General features: G+C 37.9%; 1 pseudogene; it reads left to right on the top strand.

Annotated features, from left to right (window-relative positions):
- The window catches only part of LOC127439955 (phosphorylase b kinase regulatory subunit beta-like), a 113,359-nt pseudogene that overhangs the window by 29,575 nt on the left and 62,817 nt on the right, over positions 1-20,967 (top strand).

Consider the following 20,967-nt stretch of genomic DNA (forward strand, 5'->3'; position numbering starts at 1 on the left):
GGGCAAGGTAGCGTCATTTGTAGAGATGTCGTATAGAAGGCTTGGCAGTTGGGTTGCATATGACAGGAAATGGGGAAGGTTTTTGGCCTTTTTGGAGGGTGCTCAGTGACTGGCTGCGGAGAGAGACATTTTGTTTTGTTTGGGTATATGTTTGTTGAATTAGATTATATATATATATATATATATATATATATATATATATATATATATATATATATATATATATATACACTTATCAGAGTTACAAATGACTTGCTCTTATCATCTGATGTGGCGGCATTTCTCTTCTAGTGCTTTTAGATCTTAGTGTGGCCTTCAAGATCATAGATCACAACATTCTCTTGAATAGGCTTGAGAATTATGTTGGCATTTGTGGACTTGCAGTAGCATAGTTTAGGTCCTATTTAGCAGACCGCTACCACTTTGTCTGTGTAAATGAGGAATTGTCATATCAAACAAAAGTTAAGAATGGAGTGCCACAAGGATCAGTTTTAGGGCCTCTGCTTTTCTCCTTATATGTGCTTTCCCAGGGAGATATTATCAGGAATCGTGGAATAAGTTTCCACTGTTATGCCGACGATACCAACTTTACTGTATATTTCTTCGAAACCCGACGAAATTTCACAATTGTCCAAATTAGCAGAGTGTATCAATGAAATCGAAGATTGGATGGCCAGAAATTTTACTTCTACTCAATTCCGACAAAACAGAGGTACTAATTATTGGACCAAAAACCTCTAAAAATAAGCCGTTAAAATACCATTTGACTCTCAATGGATGTACTAATACATCGTCTTCTACAGCGAAGAACTTAGGTGTTATATTTGATACCAATCTGTCCTTTGAAAATCAAGTTTCCAATGTTTGCAGAACAGCATTCTTCCACCTCAGAAATATTGCTAAGTTACGACCCATGCTCTCTGTTGCTGATGCCAAAAAACTAATTAATGTGTTCATGACCTCAAGACTATATTATTGTAATGCATTACTGGGAGGATGTCCTGCAAGTTCAATAAATAAACTTCAATTGGTTCAAAATGCAGCAGCCAGAGTGCTGACTAGAACCAAGAAATATGATCATATTAGCCCTATTTTATCGTTGTTACATTGTCTACCTGTTAAATTTCATATTAATTTTAAAATTCTGTTAACTACGTACAAAGCTTTGAATGGTCTAGCTCTGCAGTACTTGGAGTGGTGATGGCGTAGTGGGCTAAAGCACATAACTGGTAATCAGAAGGTTGCCAGTTCGATCCCTACAGCCACCACCATTGTGTCCTTGAGCAAGGCACTTAAATCCAGGTTGCTCCGGGAGAATTGTCCCTGTAATAAGTGCACTGTAAGTCGCTTTGGATAAAAGCATCTGCTAAGATGCATAAATGTAAGTGACCTTCTACCATGCTATATTCCATCATGTTCATTATGATCACAAAATTCTGGCCTGTTAATAGTTCCTAGAATATCAAAGTCCACAAAAAGGAGGTACATCCTTCACCTATTTGGCTCCTAAACTATGGAATTTTCTCCCTAACACTTTTCGGGACGCAGACACACTCACTCAGTTTAAGTCTAGACTAAAGACTAAAGCCAGACATACACCTAATTTTCCATCAACTCACATTTGAACTACTTTAGTTTGGTCTGCCGGAATCAGAAACATTTATCATAATCTATAACTCTGCAATAAATTGAATGGCATCTACACTAATATTATTCTATTTGTTTCCATGTCTCAACCTCGGGATTCATATCCCAAGGTTACCAGAGCTGGCCAGATCCAGCTCCATTCCTACTTGGTGTCGGACTCCACTGCTACGTGTCGCTGAATGATGATGACTAAATGCAGTCGGTGCCAGCCAGACATTACTTCAGTCTATTATGATGGACTTCAGAGGATGAAATGAGGCCAACTCCAACCATAAGAAATGGGATCCTTCAAATGCCACTGCCTGAACCTTGGACTTAGGTTAGACCTCACCGAAATTACCAGCCGGTTGAATTGCGATGCATCTAACTGATCTCTGCCTGCATCATCTTGGTCTAATGATGGGCTACACTCTTAAAATGGAATATATAGACTATCAATTAATTACCAACAAAAGCCTTCATCAGCCAACTAACAACAGACAATGCATCTATTTGAACTTCTGCAGTTATTCCAGGGTGGACTTCAAAGACATTAGTCATTCATCTTACAGTTCATACAAAATCATTGTTTAAACACTGACCCATAACACTTACTCAGTTTACTAATTTTAAACCATGACTTGCACTGCACACACAAAAAAACTAATATTGGCATTATATTCATGCTGTTTAGCCAGACTGGAACTGGCCCCCACAGTGAGCCTGGTTTCTCCCAAGGTTATTTTTCTTCATTAACCAACATCTTATGGAGTTTTGTGTTCCTTGCCACAGTCACCTTCAGCTTGCTCATTGGGGTTCTAAATACAATTATTGTTTCATTATTTATTTTTTCAGACACAATTTACAATCATATTTAATTAAACTATACAATGATGACTCTAAGACTTTATAGATAGTACAGTTTCATTTTCTGTTTATGCATGATTTTCTGTAAAGCTGCTTTGAAATTATGTGTGTTGTGAAAAGCACTATACAAATAAAAATGGCTTGACTTGACTTAAAATTTAATTGTGTGGGCACAATAAATAAAAAATTACAGAGAAAATTACAGTCAAGCTGTTTCTCAATGGATGTATTCTTATGCATTTGTATGTTCTTGTAGACTCGTTCGACGTCATCATCTACACCAACCTTACTGTATATTCGTATGAGAGGTAAATGTAAAGTTGCTTATTTTATATTCTGTGGTTTGACATCTTGAATGAAACCTATTTAAGTCTACATACAGAGAAATTGCTTAATAAACGTCACAATTTCTAATCGTTCAGTTTGTGCAGTTACACCTGTTTCATATACCTGCAAACTCATCAGCGTCACTTTGTTCATGCTTAAAGAAGTACAAAACCCTTCGTAACATTTGTGCGTATGGTGACTACATTCACAACTTTGGACTGCCACTTGCACCGCATTGACGCATCCTGTGTGTGATACCTGTGCCTTGTCCTACCCGCGACGCAGCCTTTTGCGTCTGGTGTGCGACTGTTAAGTGCAGAAAATCTGACAGAGAATTGGAAAGCATGCAAATTTGGCTTCTAATTTAAATATCGATTAATGTTAATATATCGATGCCTCTAAAACGTATCAAGGAAATGACGTGCTGATCAATAATCAATGTATCGATATTTTATGACATTCCTAGTACCGTTGTTTGTGGATCATGTACCATGTTCACCATGATATGAATGAATACCATGACAGATGAATATGTTAATCATTAAGTATGAATGGTTTATTAAAGTACTATGGTATTTCAGTCTGATATATCACTGTACTAAGAGGTCACTTATGCAACTGCTTATGCACTGTGTTTGGGAAATATGAAACTGTCTTTAAAAAGGCCTCTTCAAACCCTGCCCAACCTCACCTCTGACAGCGGCTGAGCTGAACCCTCCCAAAGAATGGATTCACACACCAGAGGAGAGGCTGAAATGTGTTAAAGGGATAGTTCACCCAAAAATGAAAATTCTCTCATTATTTACTCACCCTCATGATATCCCAGGTGTGAATTACTTTCTTTCCTCACCAGAACACATTTGAAGAAAAATAGGAAAATATCTCAGCTCAGTAGATCCTTAAAATGCAAGTGAATGGCGATTTCTTTTGTGAAGTTTCAAAAATCACAGACAGTCAGCATAAACATCATCAATATGACTCAAGCAGTTAAATTAATGTCTTCTAAAGTGATACGATCGCTTTTGGTGCGAAAAGATCAATATTTAATTCTTTTTAACTATAATCCAACGCTTCCAGTAAGCTTCACAAGAGGGTGGAGATCACGCAGTGTCTCGTGTGACGTGTTCGCGTTGCCATGTTACGGATGCAATCTCACATTCTCCTCTCGGATATGCACACAAATGCACCATTGTGAGTAAAGAAACAGATAAATACAGATCTAAACCAAAACCAACCAAGCTACTGTACAACATTCCTCCTATTCACTTGTAAACAGCGCTTCTCTTCCGGCTGTGACACACGTGCCTCAGTTCTCGCGTATCTCAAGTGCCAATGCAATCACGTCACATGCGCTTACCGCTGCTTATCGGAAGCATGATTTAGAGTTTAAAAAAAGTACTTAAATATTTATCTTTTTCGCACCGAAAGCAATTGTGTTGTATGGATGACGTTTATGCTGACTGTCTAGGATTTTTGGAGTTTCATAAGAGAAATCGCCATTCACTTGCATTTTAAGGATCTACTGAGCTAAGATATTTTTCTATTTTTTCTTCAAATGTGTTCTGGTGAAGGAAGAAAGTAATTCACACCTGGGATATCATGAGGGTAAAAACTATCCCTTTAACAGTTGCTATAATAGTTGCATAATTTCTCTTTAGCCCACTACCTCTTTGGGCTGTGTGGACTTTATTAATTCCATCTTTTTTTCCCACTGTGTGCACACGGGGAGATTAACTTAACACTCTGATGTTACAGTAAATCACTCTCTGTAAAATAACTGCAGCTTTATTTTTATTCAGCCATTAATTATCTTAAAATATATAGTCTATTACAGTTTACAATTACTTTGTTTACATGACAGGCAGTATCACTTTACTAGCTGAGCTTCCCACCCAAAGCTTAGCAAATTTTCATAGTAGTTTTTTTTTTAATTTTTTTTTTTTTTTGTGGAATTTTGCTATTTGCAAAAGAGGCCTAATTGACATGCCTAAACAGTGCCTGCTCAGCCGTGTAATGCAATTAATTACAGTCATGAAAGCAGCAGGACATAACATCCATTTATTAATGAACTGCAGAACAAATAGGGGAGAAATTTCCTGTTTAATGTTATTCCTATTATTGACAGTGTGCGTTTTCTTTTTCTTTGATAATGTAAACTTTACCTCATCAGAAAGCCCTGGTTGTGTTGAGTGGTGTGGTTTAGTAGTTTTTGTAAGGTTGTCAGTTTATTGCCCAGAGGGTGATATTTATGAGCTACCACCATTGTGCCCTTAAGCAAAGACTCCTAACCCCAGGTTGCTCCAGAGGGGCTGTCCTTGTAGCAATAATGTACTGTAAGTCACTATGGATAGGGTACAAAATATGTTTTGAAATATTATAAAAGTAAAAGTTTTGTTATTTTTCAACACAGTGACATTGAAAGGAGTTGCATTCTCAAAATGTGGTCTGTCCACATTTGGAGGTCTTGCTAAGTATTATACTGAATGAGCTGTTTTAATTTATATTTATTTAAAGCTGAAGTGCGCTACTTTTTCCATGTTAAAATACTTTCTTCTTTGCCAGCTTAATATGCAGAGACATTTACACCAATCAGCCACAACATTAAAACTACCTGCCTAATATTGTGTAGGTCCCCTTCGTGCCGCCAAAACAGTGCCAGCCCGCATCTCAGAATAGCATTCTGAGATACTATTCTTCACACCACAATTGTACAGAGCGGTTATCTGAGTTACCGTAGACTTTGTCGGTTTGAACCAGTCTGGCCATTCTCTGTTGACCTCTCTCATCAACAAGGCATTTCCATCCACAGAAGTGCCGCTCACTGGATGTTTTTGGTTTTTGGCACCATACAGAGTAAATTCTAGAGACTGTTGTGTGTGAAAATCCCAGGAGATCAGCAGTTACAGAAATACTCAAACCAGCCCATCTGGCACCAACAATCATGCCACAGTCCAAATCACTGAGATCAAATTTCTTCCCCATTCTGATGGTTGATGTGAACATTAACTGAAGCTCCTGACCCATATCTGCATGATTTTATGCACTGCAATGCTGCCACATGATTGGCTGATTAAATAATCGCATGGATGATTGTTATTGCCAGATGGGCTGGTTTGAGTATTTCTCTAGAATTTACTCTGAATGGTGCCAAAAACAAAAAACATCCAGTGAGCGGCAGTTCTGCGGATGGAAATGCCTTGTTGATGAGAGAGGTCAATAGAGAATGGCCAGAATGGTTTGAACTGACAAAGTCTACGGTAACTCAGATAACCGCTCTGTACAGTTGTGGTGTGAAGAATAGCATCTCAGAATGCTATTCTGAGATGCGGGCTGGTGCTGTTTTGGTGGCACGAGGGGGACCTACACAATATTAGGCAGGTGGTTTTAAGGTTGTGGCTGATCGGTGTATAAATGAGCCATTCATAGGTTGATTTTTTTTTTCAAACTGTAAACACTATTTGTCTGTGGCACTATAGAAATATTGCTTATATTATTTATTTCATCCAGACAACCTGACAGTAACATTGACTTAACCAGTGGTGTGAGTTTGGAGTGGGACTATATTTGATCAATGTTGGACAGGGGAAGTATTCGGGAAAGCTGTTTAAAAACAATACTTATTTTGCAATTCCTTTTGTTGGTGCAAAAATTTCACACTTCATCTTTAACCCTGGTTTGTGTTATTTGTTTCTAGCAATACACATACAGTATATATGAAATCCAACAGTGTATTCTAATATGGTTCTTATAAAATAAAAAAAAAATAAAAAAAATACACCAGAATTGGTAACAGGGTTGCAGATTTACTGTAATTTATCTGAGTGATAGGGGCTAGCAAGCTTAAAGGGTTAGTTCACCCAAAAATGAAAATTCTTTTTATTCACTTTGGTATCGCTTTTACTTTCTTCTTCTTCTGTTTTTTCATGATTTGCATTCTTTGTGCATATCATCCCCTACTGGGCAGGGAGGAGAATTTATGATTAAAACTGACCTAAATATTGATCTGTTTCTCACCCACACCTATCATATCGTGTCTGAACACATAAATGTAACCACTGAAGTCGTATGGATTAATTTTATGCTCCCTTTATGTGGATTTTGGAGCTTCAAAATTTTGGCACCCATTCACTTGTATTGTATAAACCTACAGAGCTGAAATATTCTTCTAAAAATCTTAATTCGGTTTCTGCAGAAGAAAGAAAATTATACACATCAGGGATGCCAGGAGGGTGAGTAAATCATGAGAGAATTTCCATGAGAGAATTTCCATTTTTGGGTGAACTATCCCTTTAGGACCAAATGTTGGTTTGTAGATATTGTTAAAGGTATGCAGTATTTCCCATATATTAAAGATTATTTTTTTCTTATAATAACTTTTTTAAACACAAAAAAATTTGTCTTCCCTCCATGCCAAAGAAAGGGTCAAATATTTGACAAAATTTACAGTCCTTTGATGTAAAAAACTACAAATGAGTTAGCTACTAAAGTGCCATTTAGGATTTTTTTTTTATGTTCTGTGCATTACAAGGCTCATTTAAAACTGTGGAGTGAGTTTTGGCTTTTGAATTATTTGCCCATTAAGAAATGTCATTGTTTAAATTTATAATTAGAAAGACTTTGTCACTGACATACAGATGACTGGCCACTCCAGCAGTCAATGTAAAATGATTACTAAAACGCCTTATCCAGCAAACACAAACGATTGTGACCGATTCATCCTCACCCACAGAAAACAATAGTTATTCTCCTGCTATGCTCTAAAAAAATATATTTATATATTTTTTATATATTTATTTTAAATATATAAATATATATTTTATATACTACTGCCACCCCAGGCCAGTAGTATTCATTAAGATACCAGGAAGCTCGTCATATTAATAATTTTAGTCTAGGCCCAGAAATAAAAGCGCTGTAGCCATCCTCCTTTTCCCCTATGCATTTTGTCTTTTCCCTACCTTCCTCAGCATTAAATTGTCTCGTCGCATTAAATTAAAAGTGCAGTCAGTCTGGACTCCCCGAGTGTTTGAAAATGTTCTCATTTATGTACTATAAAGTCATCATTCTTTCTCTTGTCTTGTTTTTCCTATGGCCTCATTTCACAATGTGGCTGGGGAGATATTCCCAGAGTTGCGAGGGGCTTATGACATTACTGATACCACCCATGGAAGTGATGAATTGCTTTACTTGCCATATACGGTAGATTATTATTCAAATTAATTCTTCTGTGGTGAATAATCAGGATATTAGATGGTTAACACCAAGGAATGCTGATGTATTGACAAAATAAAAAAATTATGTAAAACACCCATATTGGCCTAGATAAACTTTCAGAGCAAACATACATTTGTTGAAGTGCGCTGATATCTGCATAGCAAGCGGAAAATATGTGGATCTTACTGAAAAATGTGATGTATGACAGTCTTTGGCATGTTTGTATTTGTAGGTATCATTCATCCAGAACTTGGTGTTCTATGTGGAGAGGAAATATTGTGTGCCAGACTTTGGCATGTGGGAACGAGGAAGCAAATATAATAATGGAAGCACAGAGCTACACTCCAGGTAAGTTTCATTACTCCCTTTCTTTTCCTGTTCTATTACTCTCATTAAGTAGAGCTGCTACAACTTAATAGCAGATTCAAATTAGATAAACAAGGTGGACTAGGATGTTAAGTAGTGGATGGGTATTTGTCTTGGACAAGGACAGTGGCTGTACTCAAATTCCCATACTTTAAGAATACCGAATTAGATGAAGAACAAAGAACTTCTTTTTGCATACTATGTAGCGAATTCAGCTACGGGATTTCAGTTTTATTAATACTTCAAGCCACCTTTCTTTTCTAAACCCGGGCCGGTTGCATAAAACTGTTTTAGACTAGACTTACAAGTTAGTTGTCTAAAATGTTGGTCTTAATTTTTTTAGTCAGTTGCATAAAAATTTAGATCAGTCTAATTTAAGACCAAAATGTAAGCCTGCACACCTCCAGGCTAACTTCTGTTTACATTCCATGTTGCCATGGAAAATAACTGTCAGCTGAGCCAGTGGGGGCATCAGTCGAGACGTTGTAGAAGACTTTGACTTCTACAATGTTAACACAATTCCTTAATAAAAATAAAAAACATTATTTGGGTTAAAATCACTAAATTTGTTCGTTACAACTGATTGTGAAGCATTGCATTCTTCTAACAGGCAAATATTTTTAGCAAAGGAAAACTGTTGAGTGCCCACTATCTGCCATTTTTTAAGCTGTTCAGTGTCTTACTTTTCCCACAATGCAATGCAAATTAGACTTACTAAAGACAACTGTGAGCTTGTGTTTTGCAACAGCCTTTCTATGGCGTCTTTAGCAAGTCAGACTAATTGTTAGACAAAGTCTTAAGTTAATGGCTATGTTTATGGAACCGGCCCCTATATTTATTTGCTAGGAGTTAAGTCAGCACTCCTGTTGCTAAGTTTGGAATTCATTGCAACAAAACTTTGTTTACTTGTGCTTTCATAAATTCTTAATGAAACCCAGCACCTGAAAAGATGCGACTTTCAAAAGTTTCAGCTCATGTTGAGGAGGTTAGAGAGGGGCATGTCTCTGATGGCCCTCTGGTAGAGGTGGCACTTCATTTCACCGCTGGGTGAGCCCATGAGAGAATGAACTCTAACAGAGAGGACTCACATAGAGAAGCTCCTATCTACCCTTTGCAGAAGTTATTCTTAGTGCTCAGCAGACAGTACAGACTGTGGGTTTGCATAGACAATATCCTTTTTAGAAGAGCGAGTCAATAGGCACTGACTTCAACACTCACTTTCCCTCTCTTTCACAGCCAAGCTCAATAATGATTCTCTCCATAACCGGTTCCTTATCTTTGCCAAGCACAGCAACCCTACTAAGAGCCAATTAGAGTATTGACTTGTGCACTTCGCTTTAACTGCACAAAAATAATGTTTAACATTTTAAGCGGATGAATCCAAGATCTTGAAACCTTTTATAATGATGAATTTAGTGAATCATCAATCTTTCAGAGAGCCGTTAAGATTGTCAGTCAAGTAGTAATTGTAAAGCATTGTTGTTGTATCATTTTTTTTAATTTTTTTTATTATTTTTTTTTAGAAAATGTGAAGCCTAAAGCTTTTACATTTTTACACTTTGACCAGTCAGGTAATAAACTAATGCAGACAGAGTACACAAAGGTCGATGTTACATTAAAAACATCTAAGATGTATAATTGTAACTGTATAATTGTAAATGAAAAAAAAAAACATATTTGTGTACATTCTAGTGCTAGTTAATGCAAAACACACCCTCAGATTATGATACATTAACTTTTTGACATCAGACTATATTGTATGTAATAGGGATGTGCTCAGTTACAGCAGCAAATAAAGTGCACAGTGAGCTATGAGCCTAAATATCACAATTCATAGATCTTCAAATGATAAAATCTCACATTACATTTAAAGAGTACCTATTATGGTTTTTCAAATATTACCTTTCATGTAGTGTGTTATATAGCTGTTTGTGAATGTAAAAAAGTCTGCAAAGTTTCAAAAATCAAAGTGCATGACAAATGGAGTTATTGACTCCCAAAAGAAAGAACCGATTCTGAATACCTGAAACGAGTCGTTAGTAATTCCAGACTTACTTCTTGTACTAACCTACGTAATTTGGTAACAAAAAACCCGCCTCTGGTCTTCATTGGCTGCTCGCGAACAGCTTTGACCTGCCCTCAAACACTACACTAAGCCATAGACCAATCACAACAGACTGGGACATCTGACCAATCAGAGCAGAGTAGGCTCTCTGAAAGGAGGAGTTTAGAATGAATCCTTTAGAACAGATCACTGAACGAGTTGTTTGAGGCACTGGGGAAAAAAAGGTAATGCTGCAATTTAAATTATGAGCAAATTAAAGTGTTTTTTTGACCTTGGATGCATGTAAATCTATGAGACCTTTAAAACAAAATTAGGCACGTTTAAAAACCATAATAGGTGCTCTTTAAAAAAAATAAATAAAATAATTCAAACTGTCACTGCCTGTATATGTGCTCTGCCCTGGCAGCTTCACATTTTCGTGAGGGAGCGAGCGCAAGTATTTTCATGTGCGTGGAGTAAAGGCCGATTTATTCTTCTACATCGAACCTACGCCTTAGGCTACAACCTGGAATCTTGTTTAATGGTGTAACAGTCACATGAATTCCTCTTTGCAACCTGAATTTCTTCAGAAAGCAGCACAATGCAGCACAATGAATGAAACAATGTAGTTGTTTCTTGATACCTTTTTAAAATGTAAGTTCTTTTTAACTTCACATGGTGTCTAAAAATGAGGCGATATTGCGTGAGATTCATTCAATGCAACAAAGATGCCCATCCAGCGTGTGTTAACAGTATATAGAAAAACAACGCAGATGCGCAGAAAAGCATTTTGAACAGCCCCTACTTCATCCAGTACTTGAAAAACTGACCCAAAATCCGACGATTTGTCACTCAGAACTCGTTGAGTTCGGGTCGGGTTGAAGACCTGTATTGCACGAGTAGAATAACCGAATAGTGATTTTGGTATTCGAATAGTGGAGCATTGAGCGGTTAACCGAACGTCGATTATCCGTGCACATCCCTAATATGTAAAGCAAGACAAACAACTTGATATGAAAAATACAGCTTTTAATGCTCCTTGGGATTCATTGGGAACATCAGTGAAATACAGCAGTTTTTTTTTTAAATCTACCTTTCATCCACATTGTAATATAATCAGTTATGGAAAATATATGCTGGGTTGCCCTCTTTGCCTTCTTCGTGTGCCCAGTTTTGACAAATATGCACTGGAGCCACATCAACTGGCCTAGAGGAAGTTGCTACATTTAGGCAGACAGAATATTTTTGTTATCATATATATATATATATATATATATATATATATATATATATATATATATATATATATATATATACACTACCGTTCAAAAGTTTGGGCTCACTTGCCTGAAATGTTTCTCATGATCTTAAAAACCTTTTGATCTGAAGGCGTATGCTTAAATGTTTGAAATTAGTTTTGTAGACAAAAATATAATTGTGCCAACATATTAACTGATTTAGTTACAAAACTAAAATGTTATTTAAAAAAAAAAGTTTCGGAAATGGATGACTTGGACCGAATAATTAAGAAACATTGTGCCAGATTTTGAGGAAATTCACAGAGCTCCAGAGGCTTGTTAGTAATTTGTGACCAGAGCAGTTGGATTAAAAGTGTCTTTTGAAATTCTCTGAAACTTTAAATTGAATGATAAGTATGATAAATAATGTTTGCTCTGTTCAATAATTAAGAAAAGCAGCCACTAAGTGCCCAGCATACAGATGGGAACTCCTTCAGTACTGTTTAAAAAGCATCCCAGGGTGATACCTCAAGAAGTTGGTTGAGAAAATGCCAAGAGTACATGTCTGCAAAATCTAAGCAAAGTGTGGCCACTTTGAAGATGCTAAAATATAACATAGTTTTTTTAATATAATTTTATTTTGAATATAAATATTTTTTGCAAACTGAAGCAAATGACTTGCAAATGTTTCCTGTAAATGATTAATGACTCTATGGTTCTTCTAACATGATTATTTTGTGTACAGAGTAAAGAGAAAGAAACAGGAAATCATTGCCCTTTGTAAATTTTGCATGAGTTAAAATTAAATTTGTACCAAAGAAAATGAAAGTCATTTTGCTGTTTTAAGAGTCATCACTTTTAGATCTTATTGACATTGTGCCAGATTTTGAGGAAATTCACAGAGCTCCAGAGGCTTGTTAGTAATTTATGACCAGAGTAGTCGGATTAAAAGTGTCTTTTGAAATTCTCTGAAACTTTAAATTGAATGATAAGTATGATAAATAATGTTTGCTCTGTTCAAAAACCTAGTGAGCTGTTTAATTATGTTGCCACCTAAGATACAGTATGCAAAATGTCAATAAAAACAAAAAGCAGTGATTTGTATAAAGACAAGGTACTTCATGTGTTACCTAATCAACTGCATTGCTTTTTGAAGATAATTGCTTTTTTTCTGAAATTGATGCCTGCAACACATTCCAGAAAAGTTTTTTTGGGTTGATAACAGTCTGACAAGTTGAAATAACAAGGTGATGTGAAACAAGTGATGTTAAACAGGTGAGGCAGTTGTGTTATAGTATATAAGGAGCCTCCAAATAAGCCTAGCCCTTCAAAGCAGATGACATACATCAGCACTGTCCAGAAGCACCACCGACTTCTCTGGACTCGGTCTTGTCTAAGATGGAAAGTAAAACAGTCCAATCGTGTTTTTCTGGTCCGGCAAGTTCACATTTGAAATATTTTTCAGAAAAAACAGCCGTTGTGTTCTCTGGGCTAAAGAGGAAAAGGACCATCCAAGCTGTTATCAGCATCAGGTCCAAATGTCTGTCATGGGATGGGGGGTTTGTCAGTACAATGGGTAACTTGTTGCACATCGGTGAGGGCACCATTAATGCACAAAGATATGTAAAAATTTTGGAGCAATATATGCTGCCATCCAGATGCTGTCTTTTCCAGGGACGTCCCTGCAATTTACAACTGGACAGTGCCAAACCACACACTGCCGGACAACAAGTTCATGGCTGTATGAGCAGATAGTGAAGATAAATGTATAAATGCACATTTTGTTTTTTAATGTATGACTCAATCTACTGTTTTATTGTAGCACTGTAATCAATATTTGCCTAGCTATCTCTAAAGACCACTTTAATTTTTTCTAGATAATTTGAAGTGACATTATTTTACCTTGGAATCCAGTTTGAAACTAGTTTCCCAAGAAGGTACCTCCATACAAAAATGCTGTCTACTATGTCTGTCTACTAAGTCATTCACCTAGTTGTCCAGTTTTTTTATTTTATCTTTACCAACTGAAATGTAAAAGCAACAAACCCTGTCAGCATCAGCGTCAGATTTTACTATGTCTAGGGCTTAGCAGGTTTGCTTTCTGTCCAGGCAGAAAATCGATAGCACCTCAAAAACCTCACATTGCTTGATTGTGATCATTGTTGATGGTTTGGATGGTAAGGAACACACTGGGCAGAACTGGACTCTACCATGTTCTTTTCAATTTAGAATTACCCTATTGCCTTTCAGTTTGCTTGTTTTCTGCATTTTTACTATTGATTTTTCCACACTGAAAGCAATTGGGCACTTTTTTTATTGCTCATCACACCTAGCTCTTATCGTGTACTCTAATCGTATACTTCACAAGAGTGAGTGGCTGAAGAAGCAAAAATGACAGAAATTATTAGCTTTGTTTAACCTCAAAGGAGTCTTTCATGGATGAAAACGGCTTAGGGTATTGGCACCTGGAACAGAAATTATGTAATGAGAGCTCTGTACTATGTTCCCTAAAAGTTCTTGAATAGCAAGTGCAATATGAATTTATCTTAAAAGGGAGATTCTGCTCAAAATGACTGATCTGATCTGTTCTCTTGTAGCTCGGTGGGTCTTGCCAAAGCAGCCCTGGAAGCCATCAATGGATTCAACTTATTTGGAAATCAGGAAATCTGCTAATATTTTTTCTCATGTTTGAGATTGTTAGGCTGCTTAAAGGAATTGCACCCAAAAAGTGTTTATGGTGTGTTCCAGGGAACTTGGAATTCTTCAACCCCCTACTAGAAAATAACCACTGGAACAGTGCTCGAAGTCGGACATCCAACTTGCATATTCAGAGCAGATCAATTGACAGTGACTTCAGTGAGAATCATCATTTCCAAGATGATGGTGAACAACGTATTTCTGAGAAGTTATTAAGCTCATATTATGCTCATTTACAGGTTCATAATTTTATTTTGGGGGTCTACTAGAATAGGTTTACATGCTTTAATGTTCAAAAAACATAATATTTTTCTCATACTGTACATTGCTGCTGCACCTCTTTTCATCCTCTGTCTGAAATGCTCTGTTTTATCTCCTTTCTCTTTAAAGCCCCCCTTTCCGAAAAGCCCACTCTGCTCTGAATGGTCAGCTTGGCCAGTCTGTTGTGATTGGTCAACCACTTAGAGTGTGTGTCGGATATGTAACGCCCCGTACCATAACCGAAGTAGCCCTTAGGTGGGCATTATGCAAATGTATTACATAGTGACATAGCTATGTCACTGAAGTAATGGCTGGACTGCAAACCAGGCATTTCAGGCAGTTCAGGAGCAGTGTTTCCCTTTGGTGTGGACTTTGTGCTTTGTAACTTGTCAGACCTTTTACATACACAAACAGCTATATTACACACTAAAGGAAAGGTAAAATCCCAAAAAGCATAATAGGGCCTTGTAAGGGGGTTTAGAGGAAAGGAGGAGGCGAGAACCGGCTTGACAACTTAAATAATAATTTATTAACCAAAAACCCAACCAAAAACACACAACTAAAAACACAGCACAGCTGTCTGTAATTCTCTCTCTCTCGAACTGTCGTCCCCGGCCGCCTTTATCCCTCGCGCGCCCCATCAGGCTGACTGGGGACCGGGTGTGTCTCATTCCAACCCGGCCCCGCCCTCCTCAGCTCTACACTCCTCCCGGCGTTGCCTCAGGCCGGGGAGCCCCCGGCATGACGCATCACCTTATGCCCCGACTGCCGGCGGGTCCTCCCCGCCTTCCTCGACCTGGGAGGAGACAGGAGGAGAAAAAACAACAACACAAAATGGCGAGGGAAAGGCCAACACGGAGCGGCAGAGAGAGAGAGAGGAGAGAGAGAAAAAGAAACTCACCGGTTCTCTGATGCGCCGTCGCGTGGTCCTCGATCACTACTCCACCCTCTCAGGCGGACTGCAGCCGCTCCTCCCCGGGCGGACCGGAGTCAGACCTCCGACCCCCAGCAGACAGAACGCCCCTCCGCGTTCCCGGCGTCCCGTGGGGACTCTCCTCCGCCCCTGGCAGCGGCCCTACCACTCCAGGCAGTCGGGGAGTCGCTTCCCTCCTCCCCCCGCGGACGGCGGTCTTCTCTCGACCCCTCCGCGTTCCCGGGGGACGGCAGGGCACTCCTCCGCCCCCGGCAGCGGCTCCCTCGCTCCAGGCGGTCGGGGAGTCCCGTCCCCACTCGCCTCGCGGACGGCGGCCGTTCCCCGCGTCCGGGTAGTCGGGCTACTCCGGACGGCAGCGGCGCTCCCCTGGGTGGACGGCAGTGTCGAGGATCCTGTGACGGGAATCCCTCCTCCTTCCCGGGTTTCGGCACCAGTGTAAGGGGGTTTAGAGGAAAGGAGGAGGCGAGAACCGGCTTGACAACTTAAATAATAATTTATTAACCAAAAACCCAACCAAAAACACACAACTAAAAACACAGCACAGCTGTCTGTAATTCTCTCTCTCTCGAACTGTCGTCCCCGGCCGCCTTTATCCCTCGCGCGCCCCATCAGGCTGATTGGGGACCGGGTGTGTCTCATTCCAACCCGGCCCCGCCCTCCTCAGCTCTACAGGCCTCTTTAAATTTAACAATGTTAATATGTTACCATATTTTTTGCTTTCGTCTGCTGTTTTTTTAGCACAAACACAAGCATTTAGTGCTGATGGTTTTTATGTTTGTGTCATAATCGGCATAAGAAAACGAGTCATGGCGCCATCTTGTTTTGTTAACATTTGACCATGTCATATGATTGACTGGTATGCTTTGAGGTCGAAATAAGGGAATTTCAGCTTGGGTTTTCCTACCTTCTGTCTGGAATGCAGCATTACTCACCCTCATATTTTTTGAAACCTGCATTGTTGAACACCAAAGGCTATACAGTATTTTGCAGACTTTCTTAAGTTCTTTTTTTTTTTCCTACAACAAAATTGGATGCGACCTGTGGCTGTCAAGCTCCCAAAAGGACAAAAAGTTTTAATGAAAGAATTTTCATTTTTAGGGTGAACAATCCCTTTAATCATGAATAAGCAATGCTTTTTGAGGAACTTTGTTTAATGTCCAAAAAAATAGATGATTAGTGGTTCATTACTGCCAGTGCATGCAGTGTTTGAACAGCTCTTTTCATCTTCATAATAACGACTGATATTTTGTTTTTGTAGAATGTGTCTACTCTTGCATGAGGTTCTAGTTCATTGCATAAAAAGGAACAACAACTGAGTAATCAAGGTTATTTGGTTATATTGTGTCTGAGCTATCTATTTTGTCAGATTTTCAGCTTTGATGGATGGCGGACACAATCTTCTTTCTACCTGATTTTGGGGCTTTATTCTTTTTGTAGCAGTCATTAGTAGGATTAATTTGTTTTGCTGTTGAGGGACAGTCAAGATGGCAGTGGTCCATATCCATTGTATTCAGTAATGGACTGGAAAAGTGATAACATCCTCTAAGCGCATCCATTTTGGAAGAAGTAAACCCCCTACAACCCTATGTATGCAAAGATGAAGGCCTTTCAGTAACTTGAATATTAAATGCACTGCTCACCTTGATTGTTTCTTAATTATTTAGCTAAAGGACAAGACAACGATTTATTATTCGGAGGCAGTCACCATCATGGGTTTGTTATGTTTTGACCTTTACTAAGTTTGTCTCTGTCTCCCTAATGTGGGGGTCTGTGTTCTGTCATTAGCATGAAACATGGTGCGGTGTATGAAATGACTTTATGGAAGTTATTCAGTGTTGTTGTGAATTAATGGAGGACTCGAATGGCTGGCTTTGCCATGTGCCTCTCAGTTGGTTGGAAGGCGTTCTGTGTCATCACATCAGTTATGTTATTAATGATGTCTCTCATGCTCCATTTTCTCAACTAACTCTTAGCGTGGCCCATAGAACTGGCGCTTTCATGTGTTTATTTGGACCACGAGCTATCAGACCACCATTAGCACTGGAACAAAGCAGGTGGATATGTAACATATTAACGCCATATGTTGAGCTTGGTTTCCAAAGTTTGAAATAAAGTGCCATCCTTTTGGAATCAAATGTACCTATTTTATATGATAAGGCTTAAATTGTTCTGTGCCAAGTGTCTTCACAGTTAGCTAAAGTCAGCTCTTATCTCAGTCAGTTGATGAAAGCTTACATTCTGTCGGAATCTACATATCACTGACACGTCTCCTATTCTCACTCACTTCTTCACAGTCATTTACAGTATAATCCATATCAGCATGTAAATTGTTGGTTCAAAAGCTTGTATAAGCATTTCAGTTCTTTGTAAGCTTCTCTCAACTAAATGTACCACAAAATGGTGCTTGTTGTATAATCAGTCTGGGCACGTAGTAGAAGTGAAATTGAAAAGTGCACTCGATTTAAATGAAGAGATGTGAGAGAAATGCAGAGGAAGCAGAGAAGCAATGGTTTGTTCTGACTGAATGGCCCTTGATGGCTTGGAAGCTGCCATTTTGTGAGGTTACTTAACAGACAAAAAAAAAAAAGAAAGATAAAAATCTGCAGAAGAATGTGTGCACGGATTGTTTTTTTTAACACTGACTGTGTGTGAAAATGAAGCTTTTGAATTTATGAGGAGGTGTCAGGTGCTGTATTATGATCTTATAGAAAGCTTCTTTATCATAGCTGTTTTTCACAGTTTTTTTTTTTTTCATCACTTATATACAGTGCTCAAAAAAGAAAAGAAATCAGTGCCATTACTCCCCTTGTTTGCTTTTGCATATTTAGCGCCCCCATTTGCTTGCTGAAGGAAACAGTAGTTTGTTCATGACATCAAATCATTTAAAAATATTCCAGAATATGAATTTGTTTGTCGAACTTTTACACTTTAAACATAATGCTGATAGTCAAAACTTTGGCTTGCCAAGCCAGTGGTGTGTAGTGGACTTTTGAAATGAGGAGCTCGAGTGACGTCTCTAGGCTTTTTTTTTTTTTTGTCCAATGTAAATACATATTTCAGTTCCATGTGACGTTTATATAGTTTTCAGTTAAAAGGGATATTGTGATATAATATATTTCTGACTATTAAACAAGTCAAATCAAAGACTCATCAGTATATGTGCTTTATTAGTATTAGTATTATTATTATTTACATTGCTTCAGAAATAATAACTATAATACAGTAAGAATTGTACTTCATGTGTGTTTATCTGTTCGGCTGTTATTTTTAATATTCACCTTATTTTTGGATAATCAGTCATCTATCCCATGGTAATCACCACAGATGAGATGATGGCACGGAGGTGTAACTTTTGTTACTTCAGATATATGATTGCTATACACTCACATTCCGTAATGTTTTATTTGTTTTATTTATTATCAGTCGATTATTTTTCTCATCTGAATATTTTGAGGAGGCACTTCCTCCTTTGCCTCCTCAGAGAAAATGGAACTCTGCAAAACTAACAGATTGAGAGGACAGACTGTCTTGTTGACAAGGGAAGAACAGAGTATTAATTCTGGTACTGTGAACAGAACAGTGCAAAATTGCCAGTATTCTGTACCAGTGAGTGCCGGCCCACTTCGAACACTGCTTGTATGTTTGTTCTTTATAGGATTAAAAATGCTGCAGCCAGTTTGTGCTGAATATTTCTTGTGCATGAGGGAAAGAAGAAATGTTTTTATGTGTGGCATTCATTGTTTATCTGTTTTTGTTGGTGCAGAGTATGTCTTCAGGGCTGAACTGGGTCCCTGTTAAAGATTCTGAATCCCTTCTGGGGATGTGGAGGTTGGTGGACTTGTGGAGTTAAGGTTATCCAGAAAGTGATGTAAAATCTATTGCTGTTACCAGGCACATGCAGAGGCCTAAAGTGTCAGTAATTCAACAATTTTAGTAAATGCTGCATTACATCTTGTGTTTTTGAAATAAGGCTGATTTGATTTTAAAACACCCTTTTCAAAACTGAGTTTGACCTTTAGATTTCTAAACTGTCTAGACATACATACATTTTTAAAGCTAATTTTATGTTATCTAACTGACTTTGTGAAAATGCTTGTAACCCTCTATTACCTGCAGCACACACTGTTGAATTGCACTTATCAAGAGGTGGCAAGATGACAATTCCATTGTTTGATTTATAATGTTCTGGTCAGTCATTTTTGTGACTGACTCTTTGCTCTCTGCTGCCCAGGGAGTCTCATTCCCATGTGAGTATTGTTGGCAACTGTACATATATAAAAAAAAATGCTGTTCCATATTAAAGAGGTCATATCCTACATTACTTACCACTTATCGTGTTACTCAAATGTCTTTTTTGATATTTTCCTATTTGACATTTTATCGAGGTATTTTCAACCTTTACAGGCACAGGGACCCCCCCAATCCACATTCTCAGCCAACCCAGCTAGATATTTAAGCAAGATTATAAAAACGTATTATTACAGAGCTCTCTTGTATAATGCTTAACAGATAATAAATTAATGTACTATATTTGGAATTAATAAATAATAGTTTTATATTATTACATTTCTAGGCTATATATTTCATGATAATGTATTCGAGCTTCCAACATCTAAAATCTAAGAATTTCAGAATTAGTTTTTTTGCATCCTAAAGATGGATTACACTACGTGACATTAACAAAGATTTTAGCTCAGATTTTCAGTTTGGCAGAGTCTGTGCTAGTTGGTACTAGTTGGCTCCAATCTATAAAATTTGGGCCGCTCAGAGTTGACAGATTTCACAGAAAAGTGTGAATTATATGATGGGTACCAACTATGATTTCTTCTGACTTTTTATTTCAATTCGATCGGATCGACTTGACAGTCGGTTCATGTGTGATCCCCAGTCGTTTGGTATGTGATGCCCATTTTTTGTCCGTAGCAATTTTCGAAGTCGGTAAATGTGTGGTGTCTAGTATTAAAAATATATATTCTGATTTTTAAAGTCGTATTGTGTAATCCAACCTTTAATTAAAAAAATAACAAATAATCCAGCCTTTAGTTTCAAAAGATACAACCCCAATTCTGAAAAAGTTGTGTCAGTATGAAAAATGCTAATAAAAAAAAAAAGGAGTGATTTGTAAATTATATTCACCCTTTGCTATATTGAAAGCACTACAACTACACATTATATGAAGTTTTACCTTGTACCTTGTACAGTAATTTCAAATCAGATGATTGCAACACACTCCAAAAAAGTTGGGACAGTCGAGTGTTTTCCACTGTGAAACATCACCATTTCTTCTAATAACACTAATTAAGCTTTTAGGCAGTGAAGACACAAGTTCGTTAAGTTTAAAAAGTGGAATTCATCCATTATGTAGGTCTTTAGCTACACAATAGTACGGGATC

Source organism: Myxocyprinus asiaticus, chromosome 1 (assembly GCF_019703515.2).
Source record: "Myxocyprinus asiaticus isolate MX2 ecotype Aquarium Trade chromosome 1, UBuf_Myxa_2, whole genome shotgun sequence".
Lineage (NCBI taxonomy): Eukaryota > Metazoa > Chordata > Actinopteri > Cypriniformes > Catostomidae > Myxocyprinus > Myxocyprinus asiaticus.